Source organism: Carcharodon carcharias, chromosome 22, assembly GCF_017639515.1.
Source record: "Carcharodon carcharias isolate sCarCar2 chromosome 22, sCarCar2.pri, whole genome shotgun sequence".
Taxonomy (NCBI): Eukaryota; Metazoa; Chordata; class Chondrichthyes; order Lamniformes; family Lamnidae; genus Carcharodon; species Carcharodon carcharias.
In genome coordinates, this window is record NC_054488.1 from 46,489,772 (window position 1) to 46,513,544 (window position 23,773).

The 23,773-nt window shown below is 44.0% G+C and overlaps 1 protein-coding gene across 1 annotated transcript in view; it reads left to right on the forward strand.

The window, feature by feature from the left end:
- The first annotated feature begins 5,545 nt into the window (after positions 1-5,545).
- The window catches only part of LOC121293833 (transcription factor MafG), a 39,819-nt gene continuing 21,591 nt past the window's right edge, over positions 5,546-23,773 (forward strand). The window contains exon 1 of the mRNA XM_041217210.1: positions 5,546-5,677. The gene's annotated coding sequence lies outside the window, so the exon portion shown is untranslated. The remainder of the gene's footprint in view (positions 5,678-23,773) is intronic.

Below are 23,773 nucleotides of genomic sequence, written 5' to 3' on the forward strand. Positions count from 1 at the left end.
GTGTTACTCTGAGATGGGCTTGTGGGGTGATGCTGACAGTGTTACTCTGAGATGGATTTGTGGGGTGATGCTGACAGTGTTACTCTGAGATGGGATTAGGGGGTGATGCTGACAGTGTTACTGCTGAGATGGGTTTATGGGGTGATGCTGACAGTGTTACTCTGAAATGGGTTTGTGGGGTGATGCTGGCAGTGTTACTCTGAGATGGGTTTGTGGGGTGATGCTTACAGTGTTACTCTGAAATGGCTTTGTGGGGTGATGCTGACAGTGTTACTCTGAGATGGGTTTGGGGGGTGATGCTTACAGTGTTACTCTGAGATGGGTTTGTGGGGTGATGCTGACAGTGTTACTCTGAGATGGGTTTTGTGGGGGGGGTGATGCTGACAGTGTTACTGTGAGATGGGTTTGGGGGGTGATGCTGACAGTGTTAATCTGAGATGGGTTTGCGGGGTGGGGGGTGATGCTGACAGTGTTACTCTGAATGGGTTTGGGGGGCGGGGGTGGGTGTGATGCTGACAGTGTTACTCTGATATGGGTTTGGGGGGTGGGGTGATGCTGACAGTGTTACTCTGACATGGGTTTGGGGTGTGATGCTGACAGTGTTACTGTGAGATGGGTTTGCGGGGTGATGCTGACAGTGTTACTCTGAGATGAGTTTGGGGGGGTGATGCTGACAGTGTTACTGCTGAGATGGGTTTGGGGTGTGATGCTGACAGTGTTACTGTGAGATGGATTTGGGGGGTGATGCTGACAGTGTTACTGTGAGATGGGTTTGGGGGGGGGGTGATGCTGACAGTGTTACTCTGAGATGGGTTTGTGGGGTGATGCTGACAATGTTACTCTGAGATGCGTTTGGGGGGGTGATGCTGACAGTGTTACTCTGAGATGGGTTTGTGGGGTGATGCTGGCAGTGTTACTGCTGAGATGGGTTTGAGGGGTGTTGCTGACAGTGTTACTCTGAAATGGCTTTGTGGGGTGATGCTGACAGTGTTACTCTGAGATGGGTTTTGTTGGGGGGTGATGCTGACAGTGTTACTCTGAGATGGGTTTGGGGGGTGATGCTTACAGTGTTACTCTGAGATGGGTTTGTGGGGTGATGCTGACAGTGTTACTCTGAGATGGGTTTTGTGGGGGGGGTGATGCTGACAGTGTTACTGTGAGATGGGTTTGGGGGGTGATGCTGACAGTGTTAATCTGAGATGGGTTTGCGGGGTGGGGGGTGATGCTGACAGTGTTACTCTGAATGGGTTTGGGGGGCGGGGGTGGGTGTGATGCTGACAGTGTTACTCTGACATGGGTTTGGGGGGTGGGGTGATGCTGACAGTGTTACTCTGACATGGGTTTGGGGTGTGATGCTGACAGTGTTACTGTGAGATGGGTTTGGGGGGTGATGCTGACAGTGTTACTCTGAGATGGGTTTGGGGGGGTGATGCTGACAGTGTTACTGCTGAGATGGGTTTGGGGTGTGATGCTGACAGTGTTACTGTGAGATGGATTTGGGGGGTGATGCTGACAGTGTTACTGTGAGATGGGTTTGGGGGGGGGTGATGCTGTCAGTGTTACTCTGAGATGGGTTTGTGGGGTGATGCTGACAATGTTACTCTGAGATGCGTTTGGGGGGGTGATGCTGACAGTGTTACTCTGAGATGTGTTTGGGGGGTGATGCTGACAGTGTTACTCTGAAATGGGTTTGGGGGGTGATGCTGACAGTGTTACTCTGAGATGGGTTTGGGGGGGGTGATGCTGACAGTGTTACTCTGAGATGGGTTTGGGGGGTGGGGTGATGCTGACAGTGTTACGCTGAGATGTGTTTGGGGGTTGATGCTGACAGTGTTACTCTGAGATGGGTTTGGGGGGTGGGGTGATGTTGACAGTGTTACTCTGAGATGGGTTTGGGGGGTGATGCTGACAGTGTTACTCTGAGATGGATTTGTGGGGTGATGCTAACAGTGTTACTCTGTGATGGGTTTGGGGGGTGATGCTGACAGTGTTACTGCTGAGATGGGTTTAGTGGGTGATGCTGACAGTGTTACTCTGAGATGGGTTTACGGGGTGATGCTGACAGTGTTACAGCTGAGATGGGTTTGTGGGGTGTTGCTGACAGTGTTACTCTGAGATGGGTTTGGGGGGTGGGGTGATGCTGACAGTGTTACGCTGAGATGGGTTTGGGGGTTGATGCTGACAGTGTTACTCTGAGATGGGTTTGGGGGGTGGGGTGATGTTGACAGTGTTACTCTGAGATGGGTTTGGGGGGTGATGCTGACAGTGTTAATCTGAGATGGATTTGTGGGGTGATGCTGACAGTGTTAATCTGAGATGGATTTGTGGGGTGTTGCTGACAGTGTTAATCTGAGATGGATTTGTGGGGTGATGCTGACAGTGTTACTCTGAGATGGGTTTGGGGGGGGTGATGCTGACAGTGTTACTGCTGAGATGGGTTTAGTGGGTGATGCTGACAGTGTTACTCTGAGATGGGTTTACGGGGTGATGCTGACCGTGTTACAGCTGAGATGGGTTTGTGGGGTGATGCTGACAGTGTTACTCTGAAATGGGTTTGTGGGGTGATGCTGGCAGTGTTACTGCTGAGATGGGTTTGTGGGGGGTGATGCTTACAGTGTTACTCTGAGATGGGTTTGGGAGCTGGGGTGATGCTGACAGTGTTACTCTGAGATGGGTTTTGTGGGGGTTGATGCTGACAGTGTTACTCTGAGATGGGTTTGGGGGGTGATGCTGACAGTGTTACTCTGACATGGGTTTGGGGGGTGGGGTGATGCTGACAGTGTTACTGTGAGATGGGTTTGGGGGGTGATGCTAACAGTGTTACTCTGAGATGGGTTTGGGGGGTGGGGTGATGTTGACAGTGTTACTCTGAGATGGGTTTGTGGGGTGATGCTGACAGTGTTACTCTGAAATGGGTTTGTGGGGTGATGCTGGCAGTGTTACTGCTGAGATGGGTTTGTGGGGGGTGATGCTTACAGTGTTACTCTGAGATGGGTTTGCGGGGTGATGCTGACAGTGTTACTCTGAGATGGGTTTTGTGGGGGTTGATGCTGACAGTGTTACTCTGAGATGGGTTTGGGGGGTGATGCTGACAGTGTTACTCTGACATGGGTTTGGGGGGTGGGGTGATGCTGACAGTGTTACTGTGAGATGGGTTTGGGGGGTGATCCTGACAGTGTTACTGTGAGATGGGTTTGGGGGATGATGCTGACAGTGTTACTCTGAGATGGGTTTGGGGGGGTGATGCTAACAGTGTTACTCTGAGATGGGTTTGGGTGTGGGTGTGATGCTGACAGTGTTATTCTGAGATGGGTTTGGGGGGCGGTGGGGTGGGGGCTGTGATGCTGACAGTGTTACTTTGAGATGGGTTTGGGAGCTGGGGTGTTGCTGACAGTGTTACTCTGAGAAGGGTTTGTGGGATGATGCTGACAGTGTTACTCTGAGATGGGTTTGGAGGGTGATGGTGACAGTGTTACTCTGAGATGGGTTTTGGGGGGGGAATGATGCTGACAGTGTTACTCTGAGATGGGTTTGGGGGTATTGCTGACAGTGTTACTCTGAAATGGGTTTGTGGGGTGATGCTGACAATGTTACTCTGAAATGGGTTTGGGGGGTGATGCTGACAGTGTTACTCTGAGATGGGTTTGAGGGGTGATGCTGACAGTGTTATTCTGAGATGGGTTTTGGGTGGTGATGCTGACAGTGTTACTCTGAGATGGGTTTGGGGGTGATGCTGACAGTGTTACTCTGAGATGGGTTTGATGATGATGCTGCCAGTGTTACTCTGAGATGGGTTTGGAGGGTGATGCTGCCAGTGTTACTGCTGAGATGGGTTTGGGGGGTGATGCTGACAATGTTACTTGAGATGTGTTTGGGGGGTTGATGCTGACAGTGTTACTCTGTGATGGGTTTGTGGGGTGACGCTGACAGTGTTACTCTGAGATGGGTTTGGGGGGTGATGCTGACAGTGTTACTCTGAGATAGTTTTGTGGGGTGATGCTGTCACTGTTGCTCCGAGATGGATTTGTGGGGTGATGCTGATAGTGTTACTCTGAGATGGTTTTGGGGGGTGGGGTGATGCTGACAGTGTTACCCAGAGATGGGTTTGGGGGGTGGGGTGATGCTGACAGTGTTATTCTGAGATGGGTTTGGGTGTGGGGGTGCTGCTGACAGTGTTACTCTGAAATGGGTTTGGGGGGCGGGGGGTGTGATGCTGACAGTGTTATTCTGAGATGAGTTTGGGGGCGGATGGAGGGGTGTGATGCTGACAGTGTTACTCTGAGATGGGTTTGGGGGTGTTGCTGACAGTGTTACTCTGAGATGGGTTTGGGGGGTGGGGTGATGCTGACAGTGTTACTCTGAGATGGGTTTGGGGTGTGGGGTGATGCTGACAGTGTTACTTTGAGATGGGTTTGGGGAGGGGGGGTGATGCTGACATTGTTACTCTGAAATGGGTTTGGCGGGTGATGCTGTCAGTGTTACTGGTGAGATGGGTTTGGAGGGTGATGCTGACAGTATTACTCTGAGATGGGTTTGGAGGGTGATGCTGACAGTGTTACTCTGAGATGGGTTTGGGGGTGATGCTGACAGTGTTACTCTGAGATGGTTTTTTGGAGGGGGGGTGATGCTGACAGTGTTACTCTGAGATGGGTTTGGAGGGTGATGCTGACAGTGTTACTCTGAGATGGGTTTGGAGGTGATGCTGACAGTGTTACTCTGAGATGGGTTTGGGGGAGGGGGGTGATGCTGACAGTGTTACTCTGAGATGGGTTTTGGAGGGTGATGGTGACAGTGTTACTCTGAGATGGGTTTGGGGAGGGGGGTGCGATGCTGACATTGTTACTCTGAGATGGGTTTGGCAGGTGATGCTGTCAGTGTTACTGGTGAGATGGGTTTGGAGGGTGATGCTGACAGTATTACTCTGAGATGGGTTTGGAGGGTGATGCTGACAGTGTTACTCTGAGATGGGTTTGGGGATGATGCTGACAGTGTTACTCTGAGATGGTTTTTTGGAGGGGGGGTGATGCTGACAGTGTTACTCTGAGATGGGTTTGGAGGGTGATGCTGACAGTGTTACTCTGAGATGGGTTTGGAGGTGATGCTGACAGTGTTACTCTGAGATGGGTTTGGGGGAGGGGGTGATGCTGACAGTGTTACTCTGAGATGGGTTTGGAGGGTGATGGTGACAGTGTTACTCTGAGATGGGTTTGGGGAGGGGGGTGCGATGCTGACAGTGTTACTCTGAGATGAGTTTGGTGGGGGGGTGATGCTGACCGTCTTACTCTGAGATGGGTTTGGAGGGTGATGCTGACAGTGTTACTCTGAGATGAGTTTGGGGGGGATGATGCTGACAGTGTTACTCTGAGATGTGTTTGGTGGGGGGGGGGGGGGGGGGGGTGATGCTGACAGTGTTACTGCTGATTACTCTGGACGGCTGCACAATCTCTGCCCCTCAGTCGGGGCTGTGCCTGCGCCTTTAAAAGTTTTCCCGTTGCGTAGAGCTTCATGAATGAAGCCACATGACAAAACATCATCTGACGTCTGGCCTCGGCACAAGCGCAAACAACGAGTGGGGGGAAATTCCTTCAATTGTCAAAAAGGGGGAAAAACGGGCCCTTTCCCTGCTTGTTTCTGCCTCGCAGCCACGCCGCCGTGTCGGGGAGTTTCCCAGGAGTCGGTGAGTGCGGCAGTGGGGAGGTTTGGTGGGGTAAACGGGGCAGAAAAGAGGAGCTGTTTTGCTGAGTGTGCAAACGCAATGAGAGAGAGAGAGAGGGAGAGAGAGTGTGTATGTGTGTGTATGAGAGAGAGAGAGAGGGAGGGGGAGAGAGAGAGGGAGAGAGAGAGAGCTGCTGACTCATCAGCAGGGTCATACCAGCCTGAGTCAGGCAGTCTGGACACTGGGGTTTGCAATGGAGGGGAAGGACGAGACTGCTCCAGAATGAGAGCAATGTCCTTAACTTCACACAGGCACATTCTGTATTTATATAATAGTGTGTCTGTATGTTGTATGTATGTATGTATGTATGTATGTATGTATATGTGTGTGTGTGAATAAAGGAGCTGCTGACTCAGGGTCCCCCCCAACACAAACAGTACAGTTGCCACCACCCTTGTGCTTAAATGGTGGAAATAGGGCAGCTTCATAATGAAACACAATGTATAATATGATAGCACTTGATGGGCAATATATATATTTAATATGTGTGTATAGGAGAGGTGCTGACTCAGGGTACAGCATCTGGTAGCAACCTGGTGTCCTGTTGCATAAAAAGAGAACTGGTTTATTAAAGCACATTGCTAAGAATATGGTTGTACTGGTATAATTTTTATGCGCTGGAGAATGTGCATCCGACTGGGCTTTTTATATTTATATTAGGTGATTCAGGGATGAGGGACTGCTCAGGATAAGTCAGCAATAATTTTTCAATGCTTAAGAATGAGCAGAGGCTGATTTTATGTTTCAACAACAAACCTTTATTTCTGAAAAATTTAATATATATTTGAAGGAATTGTTTATTGTGACACACTGACCAATGGATGGATCTTAACAGGGCAAGGATAGTCATTATCTGAATATGTACAGATCAAACCTGCTGACTCGGCTCCTCTTAGTGAGTGTACAAAAGTGGTAACCCATCTTGGGTACAGTAAAGCTAGTGATTTGTAAGAACATCATGGAGTTGCCATAAATACATGTGTGGATACTGGAGTGGCGAGGGGTGGGTGGGTAACTAATGATTCGGTGCTGATCATCTGGAATGGGAACAGAGAGAAGTGGAAGTATGCAACCCAGTTGTTGAATTATCAGCCTGGCTCCCTAGTCTGGCATTAGGGTGGATGGTGAGATAGTAATTCTCCTTTTTAAATGGCCTTGTCTAAAAGCCTTGTATAAATAATGCACTTGCAGGTATACAGAAGAGCTGCTTTTTATTTGGAATTTGTTTCTAAAGGTGAGAAGTGATGTTCTGCAATGTGAGCGAAATGGGAGAATAGAGCAGCAAGGGAGCTGTTGAGTGAACCCAGGAGACATAGATCACCATGGTGTTCCAATTGAACAGAGAAGATAGCTTATTATAATACATGAAAAAGGTTATATTTGTACCTGTTTAGTAAAGGATTTATGCAGTGTGTTGAACTCTTTTAATATAATGTAATATTTTTATTTACTAGTATTGTGAAGTGATTCCACTGAAAATTATCCTGCCTTTCTGATATTGCTTAGTGCTATATTAGCTGCGAGTGAAAGCACTCAGTAACAAGTTATTTAAACTTATGTAGCACCTTTCACTAATTAATTCTGAGTAATTTTAGTGATTAAGTTGTATTTACAAACTATAAAAGACTTGCAATTTACTGTATATATTTAAAATGCCAACTCTGATAGGGAGGGAGTTAATAGCTGTAATTCAATCTCTGGATTTTGCTGACAGTGGTAAATTGGATGAGCGTCACTTCATCAGTTTGATATGATCCCATTCACTGAGTGAATTACACCCTTGTTAAATGTCCCAAATACCTGTTCTCTGTGCAGCAGTATTTTATAGTGCTGTGTATGTCCACCAGAAGGAATCCAATTCATTCATCTGTGCTTGACATAAAACTTTAACTTTACCGAAGGAAAAAAACCCTCCAATTTATTAAGCATGATCACTTACGGTAGCAACAGATCAAATTTCATCTGGTAATGTATCCCATCCATACAGCCATTTTAAACCTCTCCCAGCAAAGTGAACTTTTATGCTGAGGCTTGACAATCAATGCCCTATGGTTCTTTTTGATTTTAAAATGTAGAATTGCTGAATTGTACAAATTGCTTCAGAAATCAATGATGGCTATGCTTTTCCCATATGAAGTTACTGGTATAAACTTGTACCATGTGTTTTTTAAAGGCTTTGATTGCATTTTCAACCAGAACTCATTCCACCTTTAATCATTCATTTACTTAGAGTTTTGGGGTGAAAGAGACAGTGTTGGGAGACTGGTTGTGTGTTGAAGAGCTGCTGATTCTCGGCTTGATATTCATGTCAATAGCTCAGTCCTTCCTTCAGTAACACAGTGGTACTCTGATTGTACTGTTGGCATATGTATTACTGCAACAGGCATGGTTGCCAAATGTCTGGAACTAATTTCCGGGAGGTTACGGGGCAAGGTGATTGAACTCCTGGTTTTAGTCGCACCCTTACTACTTCACCACACAAAAATGTTCTGCCTATTACTAAAATTAGTATTTCCAATGCTTTTTATTAGAGGTTTTTAAAGTTTAGAAACTGCTACATTTATACCATTACTTTGGATTTACTGTGGATCAGTCTGGTTAACTGCAAACATAAGTCTTAAAATTCAGTAAAACATGATATGGTGGTACAGTCCAGGCTAAAACAACTGATTTGCTATTTAACTTGAGTACAGGTTTTTATTGAAGCGGGGGGAGTTTTTAAGTGCAGGGATCCATTGCACAGAATGCCAGCAAAGCAAACCAGGAAGTAGTGATGCCCAATTGGGGTTTTAAAAGCCTCGACCCTAGGTGCAAAGAGGGAGTTAAGAATTTCCACTATTTGAGGTCGTGTGTGGGAAAAGATAGTTTAGAGTAGAAGCTTGGTTTCAATACAGTAGGAAGGAGGAAAAGATTGCAATGACAGGGGAGAAAGTTTCAGCAGCAGACCAATCGTAATTACATTGACAAAATCTTGAGACTGAGATGCTGGCAATTGGTGAGAGAAGCTTTTTGTTGTGGCATGATATGGGGTGGAAGAGCCTTCGTTCATACTGGGGTATTTGTGACTTGAATAGACTTTGTTTTTTTAAAAAAAATAGACCTGCAAGTTGAGCAGAAAAGCAGAGCCTGCAGGGGACAGTTTAAGCAATGGGGAGATGCTAGTGTTCTGTTTGAAGTCCAAGAAGAGAGTTGATAGTTTAGGGATGTGCTGTATGAGCTACAGCATTAACCCCCTCATTTGTATCATTTAAATACAATTAGTTAAGAGAGTGGACAATGGCTTTTTGAAAAAAATGTGTTTGAACGCTGGTTTGTGTTCAAATGAAGCCTTTAAGAAATTGTTACAATGGAAGCTATTTAACTACCACCTTTACTGAAAATGGGGTAACCGGGATACAGCCACTGAGTAGGACTTAAGGAACAACATTCTGCACATTCTAAACCTGCATCTTTAAAGATGAACAGTTTTAGTGAAGTTGTTAGAAATATAAGCCTTGATATTAACATCAGATTCTCTGATCTCATGAGCAAATATTCAAAATTCCAAGAATAAATGTGCTTTCACAAATCTACCTCTATCAAAACTATTGTTTTGGAGGTATGATTGTAGTTTGAAAGTAAAACTGTGCGTCCTGTAACTCTATAAAGTATTGATGACCTTGTACGCAGAAGAGGGGGTAGCCAGTTTTTAATAAGTTGAAATGACAGAAACGCTCAACAGGCCAGTCAGGATCTGTAGAAAGAGCAGAGTTAATATTTCGGCTGAGGATCTCCACAGATGCTGATTGACCTGCAGTGAATTTCTAGGGTTTTTATTTCTGATTTCCAACACCCGCAGCTTTTTTTTTTTTAAAAAAGATTTTGTTTGTGTAAAGAGTTCTTTCAGGAAGCTGACAAACCCTTTGCTTGAACCCTTTGTACGATGGATCTCCAAATTAGAATAAGCAGTATGTAGGGTCTGAAAAGATTTAAAAAAAAAATACACTTGTTGCTGCTGATGTTCCCGACACAAGACTTAGAGTCGTGTGTGTAGCTGATAACTGCCTCTTTGCTCTTCCTTCCTGAGCAGCAGCAGCCGATAGCAATTTCTGTTCTGAGGTTTTGCACATTTGTGCTAGAGATACAACTACGTGTGCTATTGCTGGGCTGCACATGTTCATTTTTGCTGCTTGCTTTTTTCAGGGGGCGGAGTGGGGCTGGTGCCGGGGGAGTTGAATTTCTACTTCCCCTTCAGGGTATTCATTTATTTTCTGGATTTCCCCTGCCTGTTAGTTCTCCTTTTTTTTTCCTGTTACCCTCCGGTTTTCAAAGAGCTGCCTTTATTATTTATTTTACCTGGATTTGAAATGTAGATGCTGTGCCTGGAATCCCAAAAATGTGCTTACCACTTTCTGGCCTGCATTCTGATTATGCTGAGTCCGAGTGTAATACTTCAGTGTTCACTCTGGTGAGAGTGTAATAATGACTGTCGCATGCTTATTTCAACCATGTTAATTTTCCCTCCGAAATTGATGCTTCCATCTGTTTGTTTTACTTTCCTAAAAACTGTTTGTTGAAAGGTCTGTCATAAACCTGGGAATTCATTTCACAAATTTAGAAACAGAAAATGTGAGTTGTAGCTGCTGAATAACGCCTGGTGTTGTTTTATTCCTTACTATTTGATAGCCACATTCTCTTACCGCTCTGATGACCCTGACTCACCGGTTTGCTTTCGTTTGCCATATTCCGTAAGATGGAGTTTGGCTGTGGCTTTCTGTCCCAGCCCTAGTACCAACGTCAGACAGACCTTTTCATCCATACCTTTTGGAGCAGCCATCCTTTTCTCACTGGGACTGATCCCACATATGCCAACTGCTCCACCTGGCTTCAGCTGTCGAACATTTCTGTGCCATGTTTCAACTTTGGTGATAGGCATACCATGGGAAGTTGTGGAGTGCTGGGAAAGCCCAGGATTGACAAATGAGTACAAGAGTAAAGTGGAAGTGTGTGTGTGTAGGTTGGTGTGTATTTATTGTAACTTTTCTCTAGAACTGGAGGATATTGGTTGAGCGGATTTAGATTGAAATGCAGTTCCAAATAATCTTTTCTAGCTTTTCCCATAGGTTTGACATACCAGTATGCCGTGTTCCAGTTGTATAATTTGCCTCTACAATACACCCCACACAATCCCAGCTGAGAAAGTGGCATGTGGAGGGGCATGGAGAGGCGAGAGGCTGTCCCGCAGCAGGGGAGGGGGAGGCGAAGGGCTGTCCCGCAGCAGGGGAGGGGGAGGCGAAGGGCTGTCCCGCAGCAGGGGAGGGGGAGGCGAAGGGCTGTCCCGCAGCAGGGGAGGGGGAGGCGAAGGGCTGTCCCGCAGCAGGGGAGGGGGAGGCGAAGGGCTGTCCCGCAGCAGGGGAGGGGGAGGCGAAGGGCTGTCCCGCAGCAGGGGAGGGGGAGGCGAAGGGCTGTCCCGCAGCAGGGGAGGGGGAGGCGAAGGGCTGTCCCGCAGCAGGGGAGGGGGAGGCGAAGGGCTGTCCCGCAGCAGGGGAGGGGGAGGCGAAGGGCTGTCCCGCAGCAGGGGAGGGGGAGGCGAAGGGCTGTCCCGCAGCAGGGGAGGGGGAGGCATCAGGGCTGTCCCGCAGCAGGGGAGGGGGAGGCATCAGGGCTGTCCCGCAGCAGGGGAGGGGGAGGCGAAGGGCTGTCCCGCAGCAGGGGAGGGGGAGGCATCAGGGCTGTCTTTGTTTACTTGCTTGTGGTTGGATAAAGAACCACAGAGGCCAGATTCCTTGCCTTCTTGGAAGCTTTGTGTGGGAGGAAGGAAGAGAAATATTTTTAAATCCTTGTTCTGATGGCACATTGTACTTTTTTGCATTTACGCTGGGAATGTACTTTAACCTCAACTGTACTTTCGAGTTGGTATTGCAAGGGAGGAAAACGGGTTTTGTTTGTGTGGTATCGGAACAATAAATGGCAAATATAATAGTTTTCATGAGGTGAAGCTGCTGATTCACCAGGATTGCTCAACTGAACAAATACCATCCCGTCCTCCACCCCAACAATTGAGCAACATATTGTAATCTACACTAAAAACGGAATGGTGTTTGAGAATGTGATAGCTTTGTTATACGTATGGTACCTACCAAAATCTCTTGGCTCTCCACACAAAGTGCATTCATATGTAGCTCTATCCTGTCCCATCTTTCTCTTAGGAGACACCACAGTTCAGTAGCCAGAGTCATGCAGTTTTCCAGGGTACCATCCAGCCTGGCTTTTGACGTTTTCAAATGAGGTTGTTAGTGTGGATTGAACCTGTCCTAAAGAAGCTAGACAAGGAAAAGGGCAGAAATAAAAAGAAGGAATGCTGGAAACACTCCTCTTCAAGAGTCATACGGACTGGAAACGTTGACTCTGTTTTTCTCTCTCCACAGATGCTGCCAGACCTGCTGAGTTTTTCTAGCATTTTCTGTTTTTATTTCCGATTTCCAGCCCCTGCAGTATTTTGCTTTCCTCTAAGGAAGAGGGCAGCTTCGTTTTGAGGATGAACACATGTAGTGCTTACAAGGGCAGTGGTTTTAGGTGTGTAGGAAGCATGTTTCCTGTGATGTGCATAGCTGGTATTCATATCTAGATTACGGGGTACAGTGCGACTGTTGTTTATTTTTCATAGTCTGGTTAAAATTGAATTATTTTATTTTGTTAGTGATTCAGGATGCTTTTGTAATGTGATTTCTTAGCTGCAGCTAATTTCTAGACTTATTTGTGCTACATAGTGATGTTGAGGTTAATGATCAGCCATGAACTCATTCGGCAGGGGCCTTATGGCCTACTCCGATTCCTACTCCTAGTTCCTGTGCAAATCCATGTCAACTTGTTCACCTGCAAAGCAGAAGAAAGATGAGCAAATCTTAAACAGCACATAATGGGTCGAGATGATTTTGCTTTCCTTTCATAAATGTTTCTCGGACTGAGTCTAGATGTTGCCATTACAGCAGTCTATAAATAGAGTCATAGAATTATACAGCACAGAAACAGGCCCTTTGGCCCATTGTGCCTATGCTGGCCATCACGCACCTTTCCATCTATTCTAATCCCATTTTCCAGCCTGTAGCCCTGTATGCGATGGCGTTTCAAGTGCTCATCTAAATACTTCTTAAATGCTGTGGGGGTTCCTGCCTCTACCATCCCCTCAGGCAGCGCATTCCAGATTCCAACCACCCTCTGGGTGTAAAACATTTCCTTTTTAATTGAAGCTGATCTGAGTGCACAGGAGGTTTCACTTCTCATATTTGTCCAGGAACCTGAGAGAACCATATCCTTTGCTTTGGAATAGTATATTTTGTAATGTAGCAACTTTCAACATTTCTTTCTTTTGGAAGGTGCATGCCATCTATTCTTAATTAAAAGTTAATTATCACATTTTCAGACAAAAGTGCTGCTGCTGAGCCAAAGCTACAAGTTAGTGGATTGTGGTTTAAAGTCCCAGTCGAGGACTTGAGCACAATATCTAGCTGACACTTCTGTGTTGTGCTGAGGGAGTGCCGCAGAGTTGGCGGTGCCATCTTTCTAAAGAATTAAGCTATGACTCTATCTGCTCTCCCTGGACAGTGTAAAAGCTGCCATGGCACCATTCGAAGAAACAAGGAAGAACGATCTTGAATTTTATAGTGCCTTCCACAACCTTGGGATGTGCCAGAGCATTTCACAACCAATGAAGTACTTTGAAGTGTGTTTACTTTTGTAATGTAGGAAATGCAGCAATCCAGCTTACACACAGCAAGCTCCCACGAGCAGTGTTGTGATGAGCAAATAATCTGTTGTAGTAACATTGGGTTGAGGTATAAACATTGGTTAGGACACTTGCTGTTCTTCAAAATAGTCCTATGAGAAGGGAATGCCCAATATCCTGGCTGATCTTTATCCCTCAGCCAACATCATTAAAACAGATTATCTGGCCATTTGTCTCTTTGCTGCTTGTGGTACTTTGCTGGTTGCCATGTTTTCCTGCATCACAATAGGTTGACTAGTTTTCAAAAATATTCCATTTGCTATAAAGTCCTGAGGTTGTAAAAGGCGCAATATAAATGCAAATATATTTAATTCCAGTTAAAATTGTGCAAATATACACCCTCCCAGCTATAATGAATTACTGAAGTGGGTAATTAGATTTTATTTGTGAGTAAAACAACTGCTAATATGGTATTGCTTCAATAGCTGAGGAAAAGGAAAGGAAGTAGTGCCTATTGGTGTACAGTAAATGTGAAGGAGATGGCTTCTGAATGTGCTGCATAGTTTCACTGCCTCAGTAGTCCACATCGTGCTAACTGCATTTGTGTCCTTTCCAGCCAAGTGGCTATAAGTGCTTTTTAATAGACACTTGAGCATTTGGGTATTTAACATCAATATTAAATACCCATGACAGTCTCATTGTAACTTGATACAAAACCAGGCCAGTGCAATTATTTGTCAATATTCTTATCACACGTGACTTTTGTTTCTGGTAATTTTTTGGCTTGAACAGATGTAGTGAAGATAGCAGTGCTCTCCGAAAGCACCAACAAGACCAAGATTCTCATTTTTGTCACTGAGCTACAATTTAAACTGCAACAAGACCATGCACACAAAGTAATTGGAGGTCTTGGTATTTTGAAAGTTCTCAAGTCCAATCGGAGAAGTGTTTTTCTTCCAAATGTGACTTTAAAGGATTTGACACTGATCCTATACTTCGTTACATTGCTTTCAGGATGATCCACATCAGTTGATTTCACGGAGCCCTATGCAGCTGCGAGATTGTTTCACATCCTAATGTTTGAAGAAAGATTTTTTTTCTGTCTCCCCTTCCACACCCCACTCCCCACCCCCACCCCCTTTGTTTGGTAATTGATGAGGGCATCCCTTTCACACAGATTTTGGTGTTATCTACAGTGCCTTTTTAAGTGCGTCCATGGAGCCTATAGTCAATGTTGGAGTGTAGGAAAAAGCCTACTTGTGAGGACAGTTATCTAATCCTCAATAAATGAAACCTCATGCATTTCAATTTTTACAGTGTTACAATCAATTTGTGAAAATTGGTGCAATGTCTGTACTGGTGGTCAGGAGTTACCATAGTATGCTCATGATGTGAGCACTGCATTTCAGTTGGCAAATGGTTTCACAGGTCACTAGTTAAATGAGACTATTAAAGGAGCATTAAGGGACAGAGCCCTTATCCTCAAGTATTCATGTGAAAGAATACACCCCCTCCCTGCAATTTTAGAAGTTAACTTTGAAACTCAATGGGAGCCACCACATTTGCTCAACTTCAAAGGAGGTACGATAGCATTGCATGTACCTTGATTTTCAGCATCATGTTCTACTCGTTGTAGCCTAGCCATGCAGTGAGTTCATGGAATTCTCTATCATTGAAAGGGGGGAATTTGGCCCATTGTTCCTGTGCCACTCTTTCAAAGAGCTATCTACTTAATCAACTACTCCCTCTGCTCCCCCCTCCCACTCCTATTGCTTTGCAGATTTTCTCCTTAGTAGATATGTAATTCAGTTTTGAAAGTTACTGTTCAATCTGCTTCCACCACACTTTCATTCAATGTATTCCAGGTCACATGAATTCATTTTTTACATGAAAAAACTTGTTCTCGGAGCATGCCCCTTGAGCCTGCTCCACCATTTGATTGGATCGTGGCTGACCTTTTGCCTGAACGCACTATCCCCGTATCCCTTGATGTCATTGGCATCTAGAAATCTGTCAACCTCTGCTTTGAACATACTCAGTGTCTGAGCCCCCCATAGCCCCGGGGTGGGTGGGTGGGGGGTGGGGGGTGGGGGGGGGGGGGGGGGGGGGGGGGGGGGGGGGGAGAGAAGAAGAGGTAGGTAGAGAATTCCAACGATTTACCTCTGAAGAAGTTCCTCCTCCTTTCTGTCCAAAATGGCCTACCTATTATTCTGAGACTGTGTCCCCTGTTTCTAGACACCACCAACCGCCCCCCCCACCCCCCCACCCCACCAACAACCAGGGGAAACATCCTTCTTGCATCTACCCTGTTGAGCCCTGTAAGCATTTTGTACACTTCATTGAGATCAGCTCACATTCTTCTAAACTCTAGAGAATACAGTTCTAGTCTCTTCAATCATAAGACAATCCCGCCATCCCAGGAATCAGTCTGGTGAACCTTCGTTGCACTCCCCTTATGGAGAGCTTACCCTTCCTTTGGTGAGGAGACCAAAACTGCACTCACTACTCCAAGTGTGGTCTATACAACTGGTTCTTTTTACCAAAGTTTGAAAGATAAAGCCAAACTTTTCTTAAGCCTGCGCACAAGGTGGTGAATTTGATGACTGAGAGCTCATTAGGACCTTATCCTCGGTGTCTGCTTTAGTTTGATGTTGTTTAAAACCTGACTCAACTCATTAGTGTTCTCCCAAGCTTCAAGTAGGCTGAGAAAATGCCTCTATGTGGTTTTGTTAATTCTCCTATTCGTTGTGTTGCAGGGAGCTTATTATTCTAATTTAATTGAGATCTTACCTTTTTCTATTTAAAAAGATGTTGGAAGTCTGTGCAAAAGTTAGTATTACAGCTTGGGATGTGAATACATTTTCTTTCCCCTGCATTCACGCAAATGTACCCCATTTGTTGTTTTCCCCATAAAAACATATATTTGGCAGCCGCCCGTGCTCTTTTGATATTCAGACGTAGAAGCACCTTGACCTACTTCTTAAACCTGCAATGTCCTATTTTTACAGATGTGTAGGCATCCTAGTCAGTATGCACTTGACTTTGCCGGTGTCCTGTTTCAGTCCTGGAGAGCTTTTTAATTTTCACAACAGTGTAGGCACCCTCTCCCAGTGTACCAGATTCTGAACATGACTAGTTTTAGCCTGCTAACTTCATTTTGTGTCTACTAATGCACTGCGTTGTAATGACGTACCCTGTAGTTGGTGCTAGGTTTCTTTTATTGAATGCCATATTTTTCTATCAGTACACTATTTTTCCATTGGATTTTTGAGCTTGAGCTGTGATTTGCACTGTTAGTGGTGTTAGTACTGCAGTCTCTTCCTGGGCATGAATTGCTGTGCTAGTCAACAATTCTGCTGTTGATCTTTCTCGTCATGTAAGAGAATTGTAGAAACTGACAACCCAAATATGGTTTGCAAGATAATACTTCTGTTGTGTTTGACTCAGTCTTTGCATATGATGTTTCTTAGTAGTAGATATCCGGAAAAATAAAAAAAATACTCATTTGCCACTCTGAATAAAGGTGTAAGCTTTATCAGACTTTTTGATCCTAACTCTACAAATTAAGGAAAGTTCAAGGTCTTTATAGGCTTCTAGTCAAGCATACTACCCTGGCTGGTTCGTTATGGCATGACAAATGTTATCGTGAACAAGACCTTCAGGATGAAGGTGGTTCCTACAAAATTTGCTGATGGGTAATCCGTTTACCATTTTTAAAAACAAGAAGTTGCATTTATATAGCTCAGTTGTCTTCACTATTTTTCAAGCAAGGACCATTTCAGCAAAAAAAACCTGTGATGTGAGAGTCACATTGACTGACTAGGAAATAATCATTGCTTATTATTCCAGTAACTCACTTGGGCCAAAAAAAATACACAACACCAATGGTTGAATACTCTGCTAATTCTATTGTGGTTGCTATGGTAATATAACTGTTACTATACAACGCACATACTTATTGGTGCACATTGTACCATGTGGTCAGTGTGACATGTAAAGAAGCCTGACTTTTGATAAGCTCACTACACTGATTTTTGTTATAAATAAAATAAATAGGAATATAATGCTGGGTTGGGCTTCAGTTCAGCACAAACCTTCTGAGGATAAAGCTGTTATGAAAATGGAGTCAGGGAGCCGCACTTACTGTCAATGGGAGCTGCCGCTGGATTGAGGGCCTTGCAATGAAGAACACTAATGTGGCTCTTTTTAATATAGCAAAACGTCCAAAGGCACTTCATAGAGGAACCTTGTCATCAAAAAGTAACACCAAACCACATCAGGGAGGGGATAGAGCTGGTGGTTATAGGAAATGGAATTTGTGGTAAGGCCTGAAGACAATGGTTTTGGTCTTTCCAAAGTTTAATTGGAGGAAATTTCTGCTCATCCAGCACTGGATGCTGAACAAACAGCCTGACAACTGGGTCGAGGGAGGTGGTGGCGAGGTAGAGCTGGGGGCTGTCTGCTTAGATGTGTTTCAGATGATGTCACTGAGGGGCAGCATGTAGATGAGAAATAGGAATGGGCCAAGGATAGATCCTGGTGGTGTCCCTCAATGGGGGGGTTAGGAAGCGAGGCCATTGCAGGCAATTTTCTGGCTATGTTTGGATAAATAAGAATGGAACCAGGTGAGTGCAGTCCCACCCAGTTAGAGACACTGGAGGAGAATGGCATGGTCAAAGGATGCAGGCAGGTTGAAAAGGACGAGGAGGGGAAGTTTGCTGTGGTCACAGTCAGATAGGATATAAATTCTGACTTTGATAAGAGCTGTTTTGGTACTGGGGCAGGGCAGGTCAGAAGCCTGGTTGGAGGAATTTAAGGGTGGCCTTCCAAGAAATATGGACAGGGACTCTGGTGGCAACAAGTGTGTTCAAGAACATTGAGAGTAAAACAAGATTGGAGGGATGTGGTGGTAGTTTGCAAAGACTTAAATGTTGAAGGTTTTTTTTGTGGGGAAGGTTGATGTCAACAAACTTGAAAGGAAGGGGGATTCTACCTGGAGAGAATTGTTAATAGTATCTGCTAACATGAAAGCCAGAAAGGGAAATTAGTTGTCATCTAGCCTTGAGTTTGCCTCTTTCTCTAGTATCCCTCATCTCCCCCAATGCCCACTGAGCTCACCTTGTCCAAGTTTAGGGCAAGGACAGGGGGGGAGCCTTTTAGATGAAGTTCGGTTTGGTGGGAAAGAGGAAGGGAGGGAAGTGGCAGAGACACCTGAGTGAATGTTTTTGATCTTAATGACAAAGGAAACCTGCCAATATGGGGAGGTAAGGATGGAGGAGACGGGAGTTCAAGAAAACAGTTTATGGAGGAGAAAAGAAGCTAGGGCTGAGGGGTTATCTTTGCAATTTAGCATCATCTTGAATAGTTTTTGCAGACATGAGCAGGATCTGATGGTACTTTGTGGTCCAGCCTAAATCTGGCAGTGAATTTGTTGTTCATATATATTTTAAATTTGCAACCCTTAGACTTGGTTGGGTGGAGACGTGGACTGGGCTGGACCCCGGAAGATTGCCCAAGATGGGAGATGAGGGTGTGGTTGAAACATTAGCGGCTGCAGAAATGTCATGGTTAATGGAGGGCCACAGGCTAGAGAGTTTGAACTTTGAAGTGCCATTGTAAGTGAATTGGAAGAATTCTTCGTGGGCACAGAGGGAAGTAGGATTAAACATGTGACTATTCAACCTAAGCACATTGTCCTGTCTCCTTACCTTGAGTATATCTTGGCAATCTTTGTTCAGTGTGGCAACAAAAAATCAGCAGGCATGAATCTTGCATCCTGCACTTTCAGCAGAAGCTGAACAGCACAGTCAGCTAAATTGTACCCAAAGCATCCTAAGAATGAACAACTTTAACCATTTCATTATTTCCAGCTGCAGCGCAAATCTACAAGCTACAAGAAAAATCAAGCAAAAGCTATAATCATGTGAGATTAAACCACATCCTAATCCTATGTATATGTTTAGAAGAATAGGTTATTTTCCAGTTAGAAATATCACTAAAGTCAGCTTCCCTTTGAAAGTGTATTAAAGGTTTCATCCCAAAGTGCTATCTATTTGGGGAGGAAGAAAGACAGAGATAGGCTCGTGGGTGTTTGTAGGTGTGCTCGGGTGGTCCCTGGTGGACAACTGCAAAGGGTATTCATGGTGGCCTGAGAGCAAACCATCATTTAAGTTGCATGTCCCAATCCAGGTAGTTTTTAAAAAAAAAAAGAAAAGCAGATTTTAAGAAAGTAGTTGATCCACCTCCAATGTGATTGATGTTCCGAATGGACCTTTGGACAAGATATTTCCTGGTGTACGTGTATTATTTTTGCAGTGTGAAATCCTTCTTATTACAATAATTTGCTTTAATTGTCTGCTGAAAAGCAATTGCAACAATTTTGTTTTAAATTTAAACTCTTTTACAGTATGAATTTGATGCCAGTCTTCGAGCAGCTATTGGCAGTGAAAGGGTGGTATAAACCTTTAGCAGCCGTGCCTCTCCTGTATTAGAAAACAGCAGTTTGTCAGATTGGCAGACAATCTATCCTCTTTATTCTTCCCGACTGTCTTAACACCATGTCCAAGCTGAGAAACAGTTACTACTTCCTCTTCCTTTTTCTCTCCCTTCCCCCTCTCCTACCAACCATATGAACATGAACCATAATAAAACCTGATGCTTCCAACAAGAATTTTGCTTTTTAATGCTATTTATTGAAAATTCTTTAGGGATGAGAAATGGTAGGGGCAACATTTTTATGCAAAACTAAGTAGCAACCTCTTTGTAAAAAAAAAAATAATAATTCTTGGGCATATATAAATAGGCAAACTTTGCATTTTCCTCCTCTCCCAGCCTTTTCCCTGTATTTTGAGATTTACCTTTCCTTCAAAACAATTTTTAAAAAATCAGTAATTGTACTGCTGTATCTGGTTACGCAGAGTGGAAAGCGATCAAGAAGGTAGACTTTAGGAAGGATAACTAAAGGGCTTTGCTGGGCTCCTCAACTCCCTGCACTGATATTATTCGAAAGAAAGCAGTTGTCCCAGTTAATTTCTCCTTGGCCTAGATAGGACGGAGCTGCTGTCAGATATGAAGATACGATACAGAAAATAATTTCAGGGCAGAATATAGCCTTCACTGTAATACATTCTGTAATGCTGTAGTCCAGATTACAATCAGTGGTCTTGTGTTAAATTACTAAAGACTAATTGATCTTGTTGGAATAGACTGCATCTTCTGATTTGTCAGATATCATTGTGGGACTGGGGAAAGAAGAAAATTGCAAGAGTCTAGGTTAATTTTGTAGAATGTACCAGGCCTCGGTGTTTCTCTGCTTCAACCATTCTGTAATTTTGAACCATTTAATTTTAGTGAGTATCTGATCCTACTCATTTGCGTATATACCAAGGGTGCTAGACTGCCAGAAAATAAGGGCCAGGCCTGTTTTAATAATAGTAGGAGCAAGTGACATTAAAACTTGCCCTTGCACCAGTTTATTTTTGTTTCCTGAAGAGTTGTGAGAATGTTGATCTCTTGGGTGCAAAGAAATCTTGGGCAACCTGATTCACCCATTCTGAGCTCTGTTTCCTTTCAACGATATCTTGATTGAAAGTGACTGATGCTGTGTCTGTGGTCTCTGTTAAACAATCAAGGTAACCACCAAGCAGCTTTCAACCACAAATACAAGCTCATTGCCCTAATTTTAAAGTGGCCTTAGGTTTTTTTTTCAGATATCTTGCCTGAGAATGCACTAAACTAAGTTGTTTGTTTGACAATATTTCTAGTACCTGACTTAAATGCTCAGTATAAAATAACATTCATCACTGAAAACAATGGCCAAACAATGTACTATAGAGTCTGGTAACCATGATTCTCCTTTTCCATTTGAAAAACAAGTCGAAGTTGGTCCTGAATCAGGAAAAGATCTATCACCATAAGAAATGATTCTCCCTACATAAATTATGACAAACACATTAAATAAGGCTAGTTCTTCCAGTATGCAGCCCGATTGTACGAAGGCTATGTCAGATCCAAAATGAAATATGTTTAAGCAGTCTCTGTTCCTAACAGGTGGGTGAAATAATGATACTTCAGCAATGCCATGTGCCAATTTGTAAGAGGAAACTCTAACTTTGGGTTTAAAGTTCATTGCTGGGGTTGTCTAGTCAGAGAGAACTTTGTGGCACAGGCGCTGAATGCTTTAACGCCCAATTGGCTTTTTGACAAGGTGTGCATTACATTGCAAGCCTAGGCACTGACACTGCTACAGGATGCAAAAAGTGTCAAAATACTCTCTTATTTTAGCTTCCCCCCCCCCACCCCCAACCCCGTTTCCATCCATTTGTCTCCTTCAAGCTGAGAGAGACAAAATTTATCTGAACTAACACTGATGCGGTGTCAATGGAATGTTGATGTGTCTCTGTAGGATTCAAAAACGAGCAACCCAGCTCATACAAGTTCTTCATAGATGTGCCCCATCATAAACCTGGAAAATAACTTGCGATTTCACCCTCCTGCCCCCGTCACTGATGGGCTTGAGTTGCCACCAATTATTTTTAAACCCAGCCTCCTTGTGCTAATTTATGCTGGCCCTCCAGAGGTAAGCTTTCATTCTCCATGTATTTCTGTTGTGAGCTGTGCACACCATATGATGCTTTGCCACTTGAGACTGGAAAGGAAAATTGATGCAAGCCTTCAGCCCTTTGCTCTTACATCCTACTTGTTACTAAAACAAAAAGCTTTGACAGGTACCTGTGAATAGGTCACCCATCAGCATCCTCTAGGCTTTATCTAACCAAGGTTCTGAACAAGTTTATTGTAACTTCTCAGCTTTTCAATGCGGACCAGCTAGAAATGAACCCTCATGCATACACTTAGTAAAGTGCAGAGAGGGGAAGAGAGACTGAAGAAAAAGAACGACTTTTTCAAATAGAGCAAATGATAATATTTATTGCATTGTACAGTAAATGGAAAGTTTATATGGCATGAATATAGAATAATGGGGAAAATTTTAAGCACCAATTGTTTTACAGCATTAATGGATATTTAAAATTGAAAAACACTACATCGGGCTTGGAAACATGCACTGTTTCCCTGCCGTGGGATACTCTGGTTGCAGAATATTTATAGCATAGAAACAGACCACCCAGATCCATGCCAGTGTTATGTTCCACGTGAGCCTCCTCCCACCCTTCTTCATCTAACCCCATCAATGTATCCATCTATTCTCTTGACCCTCTTGCTTCCCAGAAGGAAAAATCAGTTTGGACCAGCACTCTTATTTCCCAGTGTTTACTGTTTTATCGTCCTGGGTTATCTAGCTTCTCTTCAAATGCACTTTTGCATCAACTACTCCATGTGCCAATGAGTACCACATTCTCGCCACTCTCTGGGTAAAGTAGTTTCTCCTGAATTAGGATTTATTTCTGACTTCTACCTTGCATTTATGGCGCTCTAGCTCTGGTCTTGCCTGCAATAGGAAACATCTTATCTACATCTACCGTATGTACATCTGCCTCATCAAATATAATTTTAATGACCTCCCTGGTTCTTTTTGCTTTCTAGAGAAAGGTCACCCAACCTTTTCAATCTTTCCTGATTAGATATAACTCCTTAGTTCTGGTATCCCATTCTAATAAATTTTTTTGCACTTACTCTGGTGCCTCTGTTCTTTTTTATAAATATGGAGACCAGAAACTGTTCGCAGTACCCCTTCACTTTATCTAACCAAGGTTTTGTGCAAGTTTATTGTAACTTCTCAGCTTTTCAATGCAGTCCTGCTAGAAATGAACCCTCATGCATGCAATGCAAATACTATAGTAGGGTTTCAACAATGCATAAGAGTCAGAATCAGTATCAAATCTGAAAGTGTGTTAAAATTGCCAATAACATATGACTTCATATAATCTCTTTATCCTGAGAGACTAAACTAGTTATAATATTTAATAATTAAACCACATGATGCTTGTACCCGAATCTTAGTAAAAGCAGGAAATGATATAATTTAGGATCTTGTCCTTCCAAATCTGGAAGAGTTTCGAGCTATATAACACTAAAATGAGATTTTGGTTGTTACAGATCTATCACTGCTGTTAGGAGCACTTAAAGATAATGAATTGAGAATAGCACAGCATTTTGTGTTGGGCTACAGAAGTCCTTACCATGGAGTGTCAAGGGTTACATATAAAGTTTAAATTGATGTCCCTTTAAATTGCATTCCTGACATTCCTTACACAAACTGATCTTGGTGTACTAATTTAGCCTCCAATGAGGCAGTAGCTCTTAAAACCAGTCCTTGCCAAGAGCCTCAGTCCTTGAAATTTAAACAGGGCAAGCCAGTATGTAAGAAGCAAGAAAGCCTAGATTGTTTGGGT